The 17,653-nt window shown below is 40.2% G+C and overlaps 1 long non-coding RNA gene and 1 other non-coding gene across 2 annotated transcripts; one reads left to right on the top strand and one right to left on the bottom strand.

Annotated features, from left to right (window-relative positions):
- Positions 1 to 2,682: 2,682 nt before the first annotated feature.
- Positions 2,683 to 2,754, bottom strand: trnaw-cca (transfer RNA tryptophan (anticodon CCA)). Its single transcript has one exon. It is a non-coding gene; the product is annotated as a tRNA-Trp (tRNA).
- Positions 2,755 to 8,988: 6,234 nt separating this feature from the next.
- Positions 8,989 to 17,497, top strand: LOC145554795 (uncharacterized). Its single transcript, XR_014090801.1, has 2 exons — positions 8,989 to 9,566; positions 16,575 to 17,497. It is a non-coding gene; the product is annotated as an uncharacterized LOC145554795 (long non-coding RNA).
- The last annotated feature ends 156 nt before the right edge of the window (positions 17,498 to 17,653 follow it).

Below are 17,653 nucleotides of genomic sequence, written 5' to 3'. Positions count from 1 at the left end.
TCTAGTCTGTTACATTATGCTGTCTGTCAGGCTTAATGTCTATATTTGGATTATTAATAAGTTTTCGCCTTGAGCACAGCGGCAGTTGATTAGCTGATTTAATAAACAGCTGCTCTACTGATGACGTGGTTGGGCGGGTTGACCTGTTTTAGTGCCAACGGAACCAAAACACACTGAACTGCGCAGCACATGTTAAGGTTATCAAAGTCAGTAGCAGGCTAACAACAGTTAGGCTAGAATAACTGACCCACTGCTCACTTGTTCAATCTTTTCTTTAAATTAAAAGTTTACCTCACCTGTGAAATCTGAAGCCCTTATTATCATTATCTATGGTTGAATTAACTACTAAACATTGCGTCCGCTGTTCTGATTCTTTGCGTGATTGCAGTAGTTTCCTGACCACCAATATTCCTGACTCAATGGACAGCAATGGCGCATGTGTGACTTACATAAATCACATAATGTCCAGTCCAGTAACATATACATCTATCATACTTAGCAGTGGGTGTCAGGTTACATTGTGTTGCTTTCAATGTTGTCGGGGAAAAAAGAGTTTCATGCGCTTAATGTCCGATTTGCCATAACTATTTATTGAATTCATTGTCGCTAGCTGGGGTGGCAACAGGGGTGGCGAGGCTCTCGTTTGGGGTGGCAACTGCCACCCCTGCCACCCCGCTAGATCCGCCCCTGAGCAGCATTTAGTTTGTATTATTAGACAAATATTCATTATGATGCTAGTTTGGTGCTCTCGGGGGCCCCCTGCTGGTGCGGCGGTTTTAATCAACAGCTTAACTTGACTATGCCTTTACACTGATTTTAAATGTCCATCTTGTAATACTTTCCTTTAAAGGTAAAAGGGGTAAAATTCTCAATTAAGATTTTCAGAAGGATGAGTCGCTGTGATTATTTTTATTGCATGGAAAAAAAAGCAGAAATGAACATACAGCTTGTAAGTAAGTCAGTTAATTTGTGAGCCGCCTGTGGATCCTGATGGTGTTCATTTGGTTGAAGTCTTCACTTTTGTTTCTCTCATGGCATACTGGACTTCTTTCAGCAGAGCCTCTCTGTGTCTGATGTACCGTTGTCGCCTGTTGGCTCTGTAGCGCTCTAGTCTTTTCTCTTCCTCCTGCGGGTCCGGCAGCGCTCCTTCCCACCTCAGGCTGTCCATGGTCTGGACAGCAGCCTTCATTACATGTGCAGGAACTTTGTTGTTGCTGGTTGTACGAGTGGCTGCCAGGTGGCTCTTTGTATCCCTTTGTCGTTCTTTAGCCTTCCCGGAACCCCGAGAGAGATTATCCTTGGGTTTCGTACCGGTAGCTCTGAACTTGGAAAGTTGAGTTTGACCTGGATCTTGAGGGGACAACCGGCTGAAACTGCATGATAAACTCCCAGGATTCGCTGCAGGCAGGCAGGCGACATAAACATGTAAGCTCTTGTACATTTGCAGACAAAGCTGACAAAATTGAAGGGGCTACTGACCAGGGTTATAGTAGTTTGGGTTTTTCATTATAGTTTAACCTTATTTTATTGTGACTTTTTGTTTGTCTAATTCAGCTATCTTAAATTATATATTCATATTGAAACTTTTTATTACTTATTTATTTTATAATTATTAGAGCCTTGCAACAAAATGTTTGCTCAACATGTACATTTCCAAGAATGACAATAAAGAATGTCTAATTATTTTTTAAGAGTGTGCTTGCTACTTTTTTTTATAAGTTATTACTTAAATGTTGTTTAGTTTCAGTTCAGTTTTCATTAGTTATAGTAGTAGTTTTAGCTTAGTTATTTCAAGCTTTTTAATTTTGTTAATAAAAACTAGTTTCTGTATTTTTATGTCTCACAATGTAAAAACTCAGTTATGTTGGATATACAGATTACTTTACCATGGTTAATATGTTGTTTTTAAAGTTAACTAGAAGTGGAAGATGTCCAGCTATGTTGTTATTTAATCAGTGATGTTGACTTTAACACTACTTTTTTAAAGCTACAAGTCCAAGCGTTGCATTTTTATCAAATTAATACGATGGTTGCAGCTGAAGAATAAACATAGTGTCTTGTTGTCTGTAATCTGCACTGATTTTGTGAATAGCCCTATCATGATCTTAAACGCATTTTTAATCCACGAAAAAGTCAAAATGATTACCTTTTAGTTTTGAATCAGTAGCAGAAGCGTTATTTCTCTTTTTGTTCTTCCTGAGGTCAGAGACCCTTTGTGGCAGCAGTTTGTTACATTTACCCTCATCTGCCATGATGGTCTTTGAAATGCGCCTGCGCAGACATCGTTAACAACGATTTAGAGCATAAAGTGACACAAATCCAAAAAAATATTGACTTACTTTCACGAATATTAGTAGCTTTACTTTTTAGATTACGTTGGACTGGAATGAAATATCCTTGTAAATCCCAGAAGAAGCCTCGCAGCTATTTTTCCTGTTTGTTGTGGAACTAACGTTTCTCCATGGCAACAGAACACACGCCTCTTAGAGACGAGCCCTGTTTTGGTGACAAGTGTCTATTATATTTGTACAATTTTAAGTTTGAATTTGCTTGATGACTTCCTTTTTATGCCACATACCACTCCTCTTATTAGGAAAGCCAACGTGAAAGCTTTCTACTGTGTTTAAACTCGAAACAAAATTACTAGTTAGTAATCCCACCGAGAACCAATAATAAAGTGAATGACCCCGACGTGATTTGAACACGCAACCTTCTGATCTGGAGTCAGACGCGCTACCGTTGCGCCACGAGGTCATGACGTAAGTTCCCCACATGGTGGCATAAAAGTACTATAGATAATAGCGTATGCACTATAGATTGTTGTAGTGCTCTGCATTAATTGAAGTCATGTTAAAATATATTTGAAAACTGATGGAAAATAATCCACTGATCGCAAAATTGATACAGTTTGTCTTTCATTGCATATTAAACCGGCTGAAACGGCACGTTAGGCTTTGTCTGATCAAAACTGAAGCCATAAACACCACAAGTGCCACTTTACATCATTTATATAACTATTGATCTGTACTATTGTATGCTTTTTTTTGTCAGTTCACAATTTCGTTTGCTTTTTGATTACAAAATAAATGTTTGGTAATAAAACAATGTAGGAATGAATACAAGGTGTAAATCTATACATTGCTCTTCTGCTCAGAAGATCAAGAAAATCGGAGGAAATTTAATGTAGCTCTATGCTGCTAAAGAAAATTCTGCATCTTTTAATGCAATTTTAAAACATATGATCTAAAATGTATTTTTGAGACTTTTCTTTGAAACAAAACGTGACTAACAGGAATATATCTGTTTAGGGAAGTAAAAAAAAAAAAAAACACAGTAAGATCATGTAACTCTGTCCTTTTAACATGCCACATATCTTGCCTCACAGCTTCCCCAATATGGAATTTTAAAGGGAGTTTCCATCCTGTTCCTGTCCCACAGAGTCGTCATTTAGGCACAGATCTCACATCTCTGTACACAGAAACAAACAGATGGACTTTATTTGAATAATTAAAGCAAACTTTGATACTTTGAGAAGTACTAGCTCAGCTATAACTATGCTAACCCCACCAAATTTTACTGAAGTGGTAGTTTATGTTCACACTTGTGTATCTGCCAAAAATAGCTCAGTCAGAGCCTAACCAAGTCTTTCCTGCTTATGTATTTCCCCACACTTCTGAAATGCACCGGAGCTGCAGGAAGAAAGAGGATAAATCATCATGCTGAGTCAGAAATGACACGTAGCATTTATCCATGCTGGAGTGACAAAGTTCACACTGTGATACAGACACGATACAAAATGTTTTCCTTCAGCCTTTCGCCTTAAAACTGACACAGCTTATCTGAATTTATCTGAATCAGAAATTCAGATAAACTGTTTATATGGGGGGGAAATACAGGTAGAGAAATGCAGAGGAACAGAAAACACAGAGAACTGAAGTCATTCATCATCATTTACATAGAAATAATTCAGAAATTCATACATGGAGAGTAGTAGGAAAACGTTTTACAGTAGTGTAAACCAATAGCATAGCTACTGACATATTTTAGGGTAACCCAAACTCTCTCCTCTCAGACTACGTGTTTGTTTCAACTAATCTGACTATAAACTAAATGAAACATAAGAAGTTAACTGTTTAAGGCATTGTAAGGTGAACTCAAAAATCCCGATGTATCAAAGTGCACTGGGTTGTGCTCACAGCACAGCTTTTAAAGGCATGCCAAGTTAGATTCGGAAGGAGTTTGCATAAAATAAATGTCAGCTCAGTGAGGCCAAGTGTTTTGCAGTGCAAATGAAGGGGGGTTAACCTTACCCCCCTCCAAGCCAGAGAGCAATTAGATCATCTTACAAGCTGAGTTATGGTGTATAAAATAGAGATGTAGAGTACAGCTTATTCTCAGGGCTGAATCTATCTTACACTTTTTATTATCAACTTTCTATAGTGCTAGTTACAAAAAGTATTTGCGTAGCAGTTAAAATAAAAGACAAACTGTAATCTTGACGCTTCTATATGAGGAAAATAAAGTGAAGATTTATATTGTTCCCCATTTGCTGTCTGTACTCATCCTAATGTTGTGTTATAATGAAAATTACTGATTCATAATGATCTCAAGCCTCATGAATCCTGCAAAAGGACACTGTGTATGACTCATGAATCTGTGAAAGTGACACGCTGAGACCCGGCAAAGAGCAAAGTGATTAACAGTTCCCCTGAAACAGCTTGACACGGGTCAAGTGTTGAACTTTATGCAAATTGCAAACTCACAAAGAAGCAGGAAAATGTACAAATTGTGTAATCGTCAAAGAAAACCGACGTTCGTAGGATTGCATTTGGTTAAATGGATCAATAAAGCAATCATAAACCCCGACCATGATTTGCTGCGTGTGCTCACTGAGTCAGGTGACAGTGAGGAAGCAGTTTTTTCGACTGCAGCAACTTTACAGCTGCAGAGTGACAAGCCCAGGTTCTCAGCAGACAGAAAAAGAAGACTGGCCATACAGTCCTAAAATGTGTGTGTCGGCATGCGTCAGCTTGGCAAGGGTAAGAAGTTCATCCCAACCTGCTGATGTCTCCACAGGGCAACTGCAGCTGGTTAATAGCACCATAAAGCAACTTTTGTGCAATTAGTGCTGGATCAAAATGAAAACATGTCAGTTCCTTTTCCAGCATGTTCGTACTAAACCTACCTGAATGTCAACAGGTTGGAATAAACATTTGCTTCACTTTCCATAACAAATGAAGTATAGAAATAGGATCTACAGCTTTACATGGGAGCCAGAAAATGGATACATTTTCCATTCAAAGAAGCTGGCTCATATATTTATTTTATTGAGGCTGCGTTCACTCTGCAGCCTGAAGAGACCCAATTCTAATTTTTTGTCAAATCTGATTTTTTTGCAGTGGTCATTCACTCTTCCAATATGCGACATGTACGTGATCTCCAGTGTGAATTGCAAACGATCTAAATGTGTCCTGCACGTCCAGTAGAGAGACGTCACACAGACAGCCTGCTCAGTGTTTTACCAACCGCCATAAAACAGCAGTGCTCAGTAAAAGTCTATGCTAACAGTGGAGCGTATCTTACAATTTTGATGTTGTTGTCTGATCGAAGCCAAACAACAAGCTAGGATTAACAATTTAATCCTCTTTATCGTCCGCCATGGTTGTTGTTTTTCTCCCCGCTTGCGCTTATCAAGATGCAGAATAGTGACGTTTGTTGAGTATCAGCGACGTTGAGACCAGATGAACGTGACCTGGCCGTACAGACTCAGGTCACATTTGAAAAGATCAGATATGTATCAGATGTCCTAGTGGTCTGGGACGCATTCGGAAAAAATCCGAATGCATCCCAGTGTTTAACGTTGCTGACGTAAACACTGTTTTCCTGCTGGGATGAACCCAACAATGTAATTTATTCAGGGCTCACACACTTCTGTTGGCCTCTTTGCGGTATGGCTTAGACTAAAAACTACAGTCAGATGTGAAAGGCAAAAGAAGAAATATGGTTATAGAACAAATGAAATGCAGTGAAAAACAGACTGCATGTAAAGATCAGATACTTAAGTCAAATAAATCGGAATTGGGTTACTTCAGGCTGCAGTGTGAACGCAGCCTTAGAAGGCCGCGCCAAACTAGCTCATTTTAACCAGCTAAAAATGACTCGGTTATTTTCCCTGATTCTTTTTTGTCTTCACTCATCGGTTTTAAGACATAATGCAAATTACTTGTTGACCCAGAACTGAATGAGACAGCAGACAGTTTTATTGTTTTCATTACATTATTTTTGGCTCAAACCAGTCATTCAGTGTTTTTGAGCTAACGATAATTCCTCATTCAGAGGAAACATGTCCGACTTTCCCCATCAAACTACTGAATACCAGCCGCACACGGCGGAGCTCGGATGATGCCATGCAATATTTGAATATCAAATAAGCGCTGCATGTGTGCCTCAACGTCATTAAAAGAAAGAAAGCACATTTTAACCTCAAAATCAATCAATCAAACAAACAAGATTGGATTTATGCAAAACATTAAGGCTACCAGGTAAAACTGGGTGGTTACAGCATCCGGATTGGACTGATTTTCCTCGTACTCGAGTTTATCTGTAATAGTTTGTTTTTACTCCTCAGTACAGCAGCTTTTTTAAACTAGGGGATTCCCCAAGGGTTGATACCTGGTCCATTATTATTTATATGCTGCATTTTGCCAATCAGATATTACTCAGTAACTTATGAAATACATTATTATACATACATATTTGTATTTTCAGCCACATTTACTTAAGTTATCCACCTTGTTCATCTGCCTACGCATTGGCTGGCTAATCATTTCCTCTCTCTTCATTACGGTAAAATAGAAACAATTATCATAGTTCACACTTTATGAAATACTGAAGGTACATCCAGCAGAGCACATGATTGTTTAAACATCTTCAGAATAATGAATGCGTTCATATTGCATTAAAACCTTGTGCCTCAAGAGGTTCAAGCAAAGTGAACTTGCTAAACTATTTAACCTGTAGTTATATTTTGTCTCATTTTCAGAATAAATTGTTTGTATTAGAGATTTGCAGCTAGTTTAGCACTCCTTAAACATAGAACTAGAATATGATTTGCCAAAAGTGGTATTTTACAATCTGGGTTACTGTAAGCTAAAGTTAAAAGTCTGTGATTTTTTTTGTGTGCATAAATACAGTTCTGTTGACATAAGGCCAAGGATGTTGGCTTCGCTAGTAGAAATGACACACCTTTTAGAAATAGCCAACAGGATGTTACACATCTAGAAAAACAAAGTTATGTTTTTCTTTAATTTCAACTGTCAGGATGTAAGAATTTTGTGCAACAGGTCTGTTCTTACATTCAGACGAAATGGTGGAGAAAAACCAGTCTGAATATTTGTTTACAGTAACTTCTACTCAGAGAGGGGAAATCATGCAACACCAGACAAACCAGTGGCGTGTTTAACTTGTTTGAAATGGCCTGAAACCATTTAGGTGGCTGCATAAGAAACATTTTAAATACCTTGTAAATCTATTCATTCCACTAAAACGTTTGCATTTCTTTCCTTACAACCAGAATCTTTATTGTATTTGATTTGATGGACCGACACCAAGTTGACTCGTACACGGATTTAAAAATTATGAAAAGTGTGGCTTGCACAACCCGAGTTAATCGAGGAATATCAGGCTGTTTGAATGGAGAACATCTGTGAAATTCAAATCTCAAAGTCTTCCCACAGATTCCCAAGTAAAGTTGGGTCTGGATTTTGACTAGGCCGTTCTCATGACCCATTTTATTGTGGCTCCGGCGGTAGGCTTAAGGTCGTTGTACTGCTGGGTGATGAACCTTTGACCCAGACTCAAGTCTTTTGTAACCTCAAATAAAAGTGTCGCACCTGAAAGTATCTATCACCACAAGTAGAAGAAAAGTGATGCATGGCTACCACTTTTATTTCACCAATACAAATCTGAAAAGTGTGGCATGTGTTTGAAATCCAGTACTGCATTCAGAGATCACCTGATTAGTAAACAGGCTCCTTCTCTATGGTTTATCCGAGGTTTGTTAAAGAACAACAGTAAGAAACTCTGCTGGTTACATCTGATCTCTGACAATATGGTAACCCTGGAGGAGCTGCAGTGACAACCCGCTCAGGCAGGAGAATCGGACATCAACATATCACTCAACAACCTGGCCTTTACAGAAGAAATCCATTGTTAAAAGAAAAACACCACCCACCATGTAAATGATAAATCAAGAGTTGAACATTTTGGTCTATTCTGCTCCACAGCACATGACATTCTCATATGGAGAGGAAAATGATCCAATTCATGCCAGCAAGTCCACCTGCTGATGGCTAAAAACACACAGTGATGGTTTTGGGTTACTCTAATCAAAGTTCAATTTAATCTGATTGAGACACTGTGGAGGATCAAGACTGACATAACTAAAAATAAAAGCAGAAATATTTACATTTTCCTTTTCCTTATACAAGCGTTTGTTCTTTTTACATTTCCTTGTTTCCTCTTTTTAATTTTCCTTATGGATTTCTGCCTCATTATGCAAATGAAGAGTGGCGGTATTTTAAGGCTTCGACTTCTGCCTATTGGTTGGTTAGCATAACACGTTACTGGGCATCAACAAAGATGGCGGGCAGTTTATTAGTGAGCTGAAGCTCAGCAACTTTATTAGAAAATACCGCTTTAATTCTTGACTTTATTATTTTTCATGTGGATGCTCAGACATGTTGAGAGACCAAAAAGGAAAAACAACATATATATATATATATATATATATATATATATATATATATATATATATATATATATATATATATATTCTGATTTTATATATATTATATATATATATTTCTGATTTTATTTTTAAATATGTCAGTTTTGGTCCTCCATTGTTGTGTGACCAGAAATAGGCCAGAAATGCTCAAAAACCCTAAAATATGACAAGTTTAAAACAATTCTCCAAATAAGAGCGGAGAAAATGTCCCTAATTATGTTTTAATAAATGTATACATACAATGTACAATGTGTGCATTTCCAGTACAAATGCTTCCACTCCTCATGTTTCCAAGTGAAACATTGCAATCTGCTGCCTCATTGCGTGCAGTTTGTCGTGCGTGAGCGCGCCACTGACGTGCGTTTCTCGTGATGCCTACGTCATGACGCTGCCAGCTGATCGGAGTGGGAAGCCGGGTTGTGCGTGTGGACTGGGCGTGTGAATGTGTGTGAGATATAGAGGGAGGGAGGACTGGGACAGACAGGAGTTGTGTAAAAAACGGGGAAAAGAAAAAGAAGAGGGGCAGAAGTCCTGCGCTGCGTCCGCCGCTGTTCCGACGATGAAAAGCGCTCCAGATACCAGAAATCCACTCAGACCTTTAAATACTGTGCAAGCGTGTGGGTGAAGGAAATCCACAGACACCGACACACCCTGGAAAAGCTCCAGGGAGGACTCCGCGGGGAAAGCAGTGGGCGAGGCGGAGCGCCTAAGTCCGGCGGAGAGCTCCAGATGAGCCGGGGAGCGGGCAGGAGCAGCAACCCGGCGGCTGGTGCTGAAGGTGGGGCTGGATGAATCCGTTCTGTCTGGGCGCTGCTGCCTCTCTCTCCTTCTCTCTCCCACAATCTGTTCGGTTCTTTCAGCCTGCTTTAGCCCGTGGTGGCTTCATGACCCAGTTTGTATTCAAATGTTCTCTGGGAAACGCATTATTCCTGTGATTTTCACATCTATACGCTAGATTGTTGCTTTTTTCCGCCTTATGTTTTATGACTCTGAGCTTCGTGGGGATTTAGATCGGGTGTTTTAGGAGTTCTGGCTGAAGGCCTGCTGCCTTTCAGACTCTTTGAGGAGCTCTGATTTCACAAGAAATCTCACATTTAGTCCAGATAAGCTGTGAACTCACATTTTAATCATTTCTAGTAAAAGCATTCATCCAGTTTAAGTGTTTTTCATCCCATAATACCTACAACTACACAAATGTAACAGAAAATGGGTAAAAATGAATTCAGATGAGGAATGAGGAAGCTTGCTAGTCAAACAGGCAGTTCATGTTGAACAAATGTTATAATGCAAGCTGGAAATGTTCTAACTTTCTTCTTCTAGACCTGGACTAAGCCATCAAGAAGGGCCACCATCTGAAGCTTCTTTAAAAATTTGCTGAGTTCATGATAGGCCAAGGAGGAAGCCTGCGCTCAAGTAGGCGATAGGTGAAAATCTGAATAACTGAGGCAGTCATTTCTCAGAAATGCAGTGACACCAGCAGCTATTTGGCAGGGATGGAAAATTCTTCAAGTTTATTTGGATGTTTATGAGAACGAGAAGTACGTTCTGAAAAGCAGGGGAATAAAAGTATTTAACCCTCCAGGTCCATCGTGGAGCTCTGCTGAAACGCTTAGAAGACAAAAATGCCTTCATGTATGGGCGGTTGTTCCTCCGGTTCAGATGGCTGTAGAGGAAAGCTTGGTGTTATGCATGTTACATAATTGTGCAGCCAGAGTTCAGTGTGCCGGTAGGAATGCGCAGTAGACTGTGTCACGAGCTGCATTTGTGCCATTGCAGTCCGGAGCGTGACATAATCCACCCTGTCAATGAGGATCATATGCAGACGACAGGATGTCAGTCACAGAGCGGCTCTTCCTGCCGTCTTTCTTCACGTCCTCCTCCTTCGCTGCCTCTGCTGCCTTACTGCTCTCGTTTTGCAGAAGTGAAGCCATCTTGCTCAACTTGGTTCCACCCTTTAATTCATGTTGCGTGCCTTGTCATGGGAGAATGGGGCAAGAAGGGACGTATCGTATGTAGGTTCAATTAAAACATGGCACTGAGTGCCTGAGGACGGCCTTATAGGCCTCATGCAGCGTCACTAATTCAGGACAGCATTCAAGTAGTCGACACGCAACCTTTTATTTGTTGTGATCTCAGGGTTAAAGTCTTGGAAACTGTGAGCACCAGAGTGTAAGAAGAGGATCCCTCTGCTCTGTGAGCCTCCGCCCTTTCTCCGTCTTTGTCCTTGTTCTCATTATGAAACGATCAGTTTGTCATAGAAACTTCAATCTGGGACGTGAAACAACCTCTCTGCCCGGGCCACACCCAGGGCACAGGAATCTACCTGGAGTTAACATGTCATTACGGAGTTTTTTCTATTCAGAGAACTGCAGCTGCATTATGCAAAATCTGTTCTTCTCCTTTTTTTTTTTTGCGTTTCCCTGTGGCAGCTTCATGGTGAAGTTTGTGTAACACAGTTGCTCTGTTATTCACAATATCACAACTTGATGCTTTGCAGAAGTGTTCAGCATTTGTTATACTGAAACAGCGTTAGCTGCTCACAGTTAGCAAAAGTAAAGTTGGTGGAATCAACTAACTAACTCACTCATTTGGTTACCTAGCAACTCACTCGTTCTTTGGTTACCTAGCAACAGCCTGTTGAGTAACTTGCGCAGCAGCAGTTTAAGGTTTCGTCACTGTGCCTCATAACTCGGCCTGTCACTATAACACATTTTGTCGGATGATAAATTATGGATAAATAGTTTTTGCGACAAATGATACTATTAAGTAACACAACCACGGTAACGGCAGAATAATGCAAGAACACACAAACTTTAAATTCTAATGGACATTCAAAACTGGAATTGGAAGACATTCTAAATATCCAAAATAAGTAAACAAAATAACAGAAGCAGCAAAAAATTAAAGAGTCCTCCTTTTGTCTTGAGACTAAAGTAGCAGACTGAAGACTTTTGTCATCCAACTTTTGGTAGAAAGAGAAAGAAAATGGAAAAACTACATAAAGGTAAATTATTGATTTATTTTGAATTTACCATATGATTAGCTGGTTTATTGCAACAGGCTTACTCTCTCCATTGATTTACAGCAGCTGCAGAGCATTTTAAAGTAAACCTACTTAAATACATTTAGCTGTGCTGGCTCTTTGTTGCCGCCTCTCATCAGCCTTGTAGGGCCATCTCTGTGGTAACCCAGTTTCAAGAGCTTTAATGTCAGTAGTTTCCTCTTTGTGTTTGTACGTCATCATTCCTATTTTCCTCTGATGCTCACATCCTGCTCGGTGTTGCCTTCCTCTTTTGCTGCTCAGCGCGGCCTCGACCGGCTTTGTGTGTGTTATCTCCTTCACACTGTTGCTCCGTGCATGAAAGCCCGTCTCAAGGCCCTCGTCGCTGCTCGTCATGTGACTCTATTCACCTCGAAACGGGAGGGTCAAGCTCGCTGAGAGTGAAGCATGAAGAGAGGGGATGGAAAAGGAGGAGTGGAGGAGATTTCTCCAGCCCACAGCAGCCGGGTGGAATTTCTAACATGCGCAGTGGGAATGTCAGGAATGCAGGACAGTCTGATCTAACCGAGAGAAGGTGGGGAGGACAGACGAGCCAGTGAGGAAGGAAAAAAAAAATGAAGAGAAGACACTGGAAAGAGTGGCACCGCAGAAGGTCAGGCCCCGTGCATAGTCACTGTCTGCGCAGGGAGGGAGGGTCTCATTATGGAACAAATAAGCAATTCAGTTGCAACTCTGCCGCAGCCTTCGGGACGTGCGCTGGATGTCCTCATCCCTGACCTTATTCAAGCCAGCGAGAGCCCGAGCGTGTCAACACGTTCTCATTCCCAGCGGGTCACATGCAGACGGTTGGCTCGGGAGCAGCAGCTCCAGTCCAGCTTCAGCGCCGGCCGGGTGTCCTCCTGTACTCATATAGAACATTCACAGGACTCCGGTCCAGAACCGCGCAGCATTCTGGGAGATGTAGGCAGAGGGAAAGGCTGTAGCTGTTCAACCTCTCACAGGCGGCTAAAGCTAGCTTGGTGGAATCACCTAACTGACTCAGACAGCGGTTACCTAGCAACTCAGTCATTCTCTGGTTACCTAGCAACAACCGTTTTGAGTAACTTGCACAGCAGCAGTTTAAGGTTTCGCCTCTGTGCCTCACAACTCGGCCTTTCACGATAACACATCTTGCTGGACGATGAATTATCCCAGAGGTTTTTGTGATAAATTGTAATATTGTTGTTCTGAGACCATTTACAAGTAATATGATGGTAATGGAATAATAAAATTAAAATTTTGATTAATATTTATTTAACACTGGAAAACATTTTAAATATCTGAAATAAAACAGGAACAACAAATAAAATAAATTATAAAGTCTCTGTAAATAACATTGCTCTTCAAAAACAGGGCTAATTTAGACTAAGGCATTAATTGGTCATGGCTGACGCAGAAAAGGGCAAAAAAGGAGACAGGAAACTGAAGACGCCGCTCTGAGGCGTAGCACCAATAAGCAGGTCAGGAGGGAGTGGAGGGCCGTCTCAGGAAACTGAGCTCAGGATCATCTGTTGAACTGCTGTTTTTTATTTTCTCATTATTCTATTACATTTCTACTGCGTGTTGGATAACAGATTGAATATTAACGCAGCCTTTCCTGCCTATAAAAAGCATTATTAGGATGTTTCACAGAGTCCTTAGGAAGTCTGAATTTGATTTTGTTTTCCATGTCTGGATTAATGAGGAAAATATAAGACATGGAAATATGTTTGTGTTCCCAGTTTGATTCCCTATCCTGTTGTCGTATCTTTCCTTTCTTTTTCTTTTGTGTCCTTTCTTCCTTATTTGTATCCTTCCTCCACAATTTCCAGATTTTCCTGTTCAGAACAACCTTGCTTCACCCTGTTTAGCCTTCATGTTATCTACCAAGATCTTCTCTCACCTGAACCCTGAATGAACAGCAGATGGGAAGAAAACTTGTCAGATTTTTATAATTTACCATTTAACTGGTGCATCACAAACCCTTACATGTTTCTAAGTGGGTCTGTGTTGGCCGCCATTTTAAAAAACGAAACAAAATCTTTTTGTAAGTTGTGCATATTTCATCAAACAGTTGTGTTATTGGATAAATCCAATGTCAATAATGAATGAAATTAACCTTATTGTAGCTGATTTTATATTTCTAAACTTAGAATGAGGACAGTTAAGACGACTGATCAACATGTGCTGCCAATCACTATTTAATGCCATCGATGGAAAGCAAAGGTCCAGTGGGCCGCCATTATCTTTGACTGGAGAAATCTAAAATAAAGGACATTGCTGGTTTAATTTATTCCTGATACGAGAACTTGATTTGATTGGCACAGAAGCATAAATCAGTTTATGCAGTTGATGACTTGTGTTCAGATGTTGTTTGGAGATTGGTTTTCGGAGCGCGTCAGCTGCAAGCCAGCACAGGCAGCCACCAGATCTGCTGACTCACCACATTCAGGAAAAAACAGACATTCGTCACATTGATAAATCAGTCAGGAGGCTTATGTCTCTGCACAACACGGGATTCTTGGTTTTATGGTCAAAATAACTCTCTTTCAGATGATTTAAGAGAGCCACTTATGCCCTCCAGCAAATACTCCCAAATATTTGTGATTATTATGGCTCTCCAACCTGCAGGAACGTACAGTATGTACTGCTGCCCGTCTGCCTCACGTGAGCTCATCCTTCTCGCCTCCAGATCTACTCAAGATTAGGTTTTCTGCCGGCAGGAGAAGCACAGACTTGCTCAGACTGTCATTTACTGAACAGCTATTAGTCAGTTTTAGTGTGACATATTTTAGTTTTTACTGTTTTAGGTTTGGGCTGAAGGAAAGAGGCTCAGCCACAACTGAGAATTAGAACGATGGAGGAAAAAAATGGTTAGGTTGGTGAAATCAACTAACGCGCTCACTCTTTGGTTACCTAGCAACTCAGTTATTCTCTGGTTACCTAGCAACTCCCTGTTGAGTAACTCACACAGCAGCAGTTTCAGGTTTCGCCACTGTGCCTCATAACTGCTTAAAAGTAAAAAACTAAATGTCACGCCAACTGTTTGACAGGATTTTATCAATTTAAAATAATAAAATTAAAAAAAAAGCATTATTTTTTTTCAGATCACACTTATGCGTCTTATGTGTTTTGACTGGGCTATTAATCTCATTGTTCTGCTTACTGTACAATGCCAATCTAATCTAATCAATTATCAATATCGACCGATATAAAACACATACACTGTGATACGGTTTTCAGCAAATACCACAATTTTCAGAGAATCATGGTATTTACCTCCTTTAGTTTTTGACAGATCAACTGAGTGATTTGCAACCAGAAATATTTCCAAACAGCCAGATTTGCCTCTTGTGAGAAGAGCTGGACAATATGGCTGAAAAACGTATCACAATAAGTGTTTTATATCAGTTGAAATAGATAATTATTGATTAGTTTCTGTTTTAAATACCTGAAATATTACCAAACTGGCGGCCTAATCTTTCTTGTTTTATCCAGTTTATTTTTAAGCGGTTATGAGGCTCAGTGGCGAAACTTTAAACTGCTGCTGCACATGCTACTCAACATGTTGTTGCTAGGTAACCAAAGACTAGAGTGAGTGAGTTGCTAGGTAACCAAAGAGTGTGAGTTAGCTGATTCAGCTTAGAATGGGGGAAAAAAAATCACAAAAATGAAATGTCTGATTTGTGGCTGCACTATAAAGATCCACACGCACAGAGTGACTGCAACGCTCTTCAGTGAGAAGGCAGTTATTGAGAGAAGGTCAGTGAAGCATGAAGTCAAAGAAGCTATTCAAAAACACTAAATCTGTCGATGCATGTCTGCTGTTCATTCAGGGCGTGAGACAGGAAGACATTTTCACAGATAACAGGAAGGCTGATTCCTATGAGCAAAGTTGCTCTGTACATGTTTGAAAATCTCTGTTATAAGATTCCACATTAAGTCACACAGAGAATGTTGGTTTTTTTCATGCTAGCATTTCTAACCATGATAATCAAACAAGTCAACTTTATCACTCTATTTTGACTGGTAAAATATTAATAAAAATCTCTTAAAGCAGCTCCTCAGACACACCCAGTGTGACGTCAACTCTTAAGGTAGGAAGGCTAAAAGATATTTTTAATGCTGACCAAGTACCTTATATTTTAGTTTTCAAACAGAAAAAGGGGTCTACTTAGACTGATATCACTGGAGGAGGAATTAAAATTATTTTTCTCCAAGATAAAACTTGAATTTAAATTTGTGAACATTCATGTTCAGTGCAGACCAAACCCAATTTAAAGTTTGTATATCATATCTAACGACATGATTCTTCTCCCAAACCGCCTGAAGGTCCTTTAATGCTTCACAAAAAGCTCTCTGCACTTCTGAACTGATTCCAGCGTCTCCACTCTCATGCACAGGCTGTCCGCTCCTCTCGCTCATCCCGTAACCACAGTAACTGACTGTTTCTTTGAGAGGCCGTCTGTGATTTTTAAATAACTAAAAGAACATCCAAGAATTGCTCCGGTGGCCCAGCAGAACATGCACAGACACAGCCGAGCGGCCGCTGCTGGTAATCTCACGCGTGATCTTGTGTGTGTGCATGTCCTCAGGCGTTTCTACATATCATCTAGTTTCAGCCACTTAATCACAGCTGATCACACACACACTCTCTCTCTCTCTGCGCCCACTAACCGTACGCGTGTGACTGGCTGCTCGTGCCTACGCTTCATGTGGAGAAACTTTATAGAGGAAGTTTGACAGTCTGTTGTTCTCTGTCTGCAGGGATAAACCAAAATCAGAAGAAGGAAGGAGACGGAGTGGTGATGTTAAGGAGAAGGTACGTCACAGCGCGACATGTTCTGCTGATGGCTGACTCACAGCAGTTCTTCACTGGCAAGCTTTATGTTCCTGTATGCATGCTAAAGCTGCCAGCTGAAGAACTGCTCTGGTCAGCCCTGCCCTGCATAACTCAAGAAGAAGAAGAAGAAGAAGAGGACGGACACTGCTGATGAATGCAGTTCAGTAAACTGGATATTTAATTCACGATTTGAATCATTGTATTCTGTGTTAACCCATTAATTAGTTTTTGTTGCTAAAATCTTGTGTTCCTGCATGGAGAATGATTGGATTTTTCCGCCTTACAATAAAGAACAAAATGTTCCCCTCAGAAGCCTCATAGTTCGCTTCAGAGTAAAGGCAATAAAACACCACAGCAGCGATCGATCTCATGTCCACAAAAATGAAAATAAAACCTCACAGAAATGTGTATGTATTGATTTAAAAACTGAAAACTCTTGTTTTCTGCTTCCTTGAATGCTCTGCATCGAATTTTATGACTCCATAGTGTGGCCTCGGTTCGGTTGCTGTTACGTATACTCCAGAGGAAAAGAAAGGGGGGAAAAACTTGCATAACGTCTGTTTTTCAGTGCCTGAAGGCGTCCTCGGCTTTTCATCAAATTCCTCCGCAGCATGTTCACTTGTGAAGTCACAGGACAAACATGGAGAGGTGCTGGGATTTATTACTGAGGAGAAAAGGGATTTTTAAGAATTTAGCTTAAATATTCCTGGTTTTTAATAAATTTAAGATGAAGACCTCTGTATAAAATATGGAGACTAATTTAAAATACATTACTGAGGTGTAAACATGACCTGTAGGAGTTTGTTGTTGAGTATAAATAAATCACCATTTCTGTTTTTAATGACCAGCATGAACTTGAGCGCCTTGAATTGCATGGGCCTGGTGTGCTTCCTCAAACTCACCACCAGGTGGAGCTAATGCCCTAAAAACAGACATGGACGAAATTCGAGGCGGCAAATTCTCACTGAATTAAAAATTTAGTTTAATGACACTTAAAAGTGTG

Source organism: Poecilia reticulata, chromosome 14 (assembly GCF_904066995.2).
Source record: "Poecilia reticulata chromosome 14, P_reticulata-male-v2, whole genome shotgun sequence".
Taxonomy (NCBI): Eukaryota; Metazoa; Chordata; class Actinopteri; order Cyprinodontiformes; family Poeciliidae; genus Poecilia; species Poecilia reticulata.
This window is presented reverse-complemented; position numbering and strand designations above follow the sequence as displayed.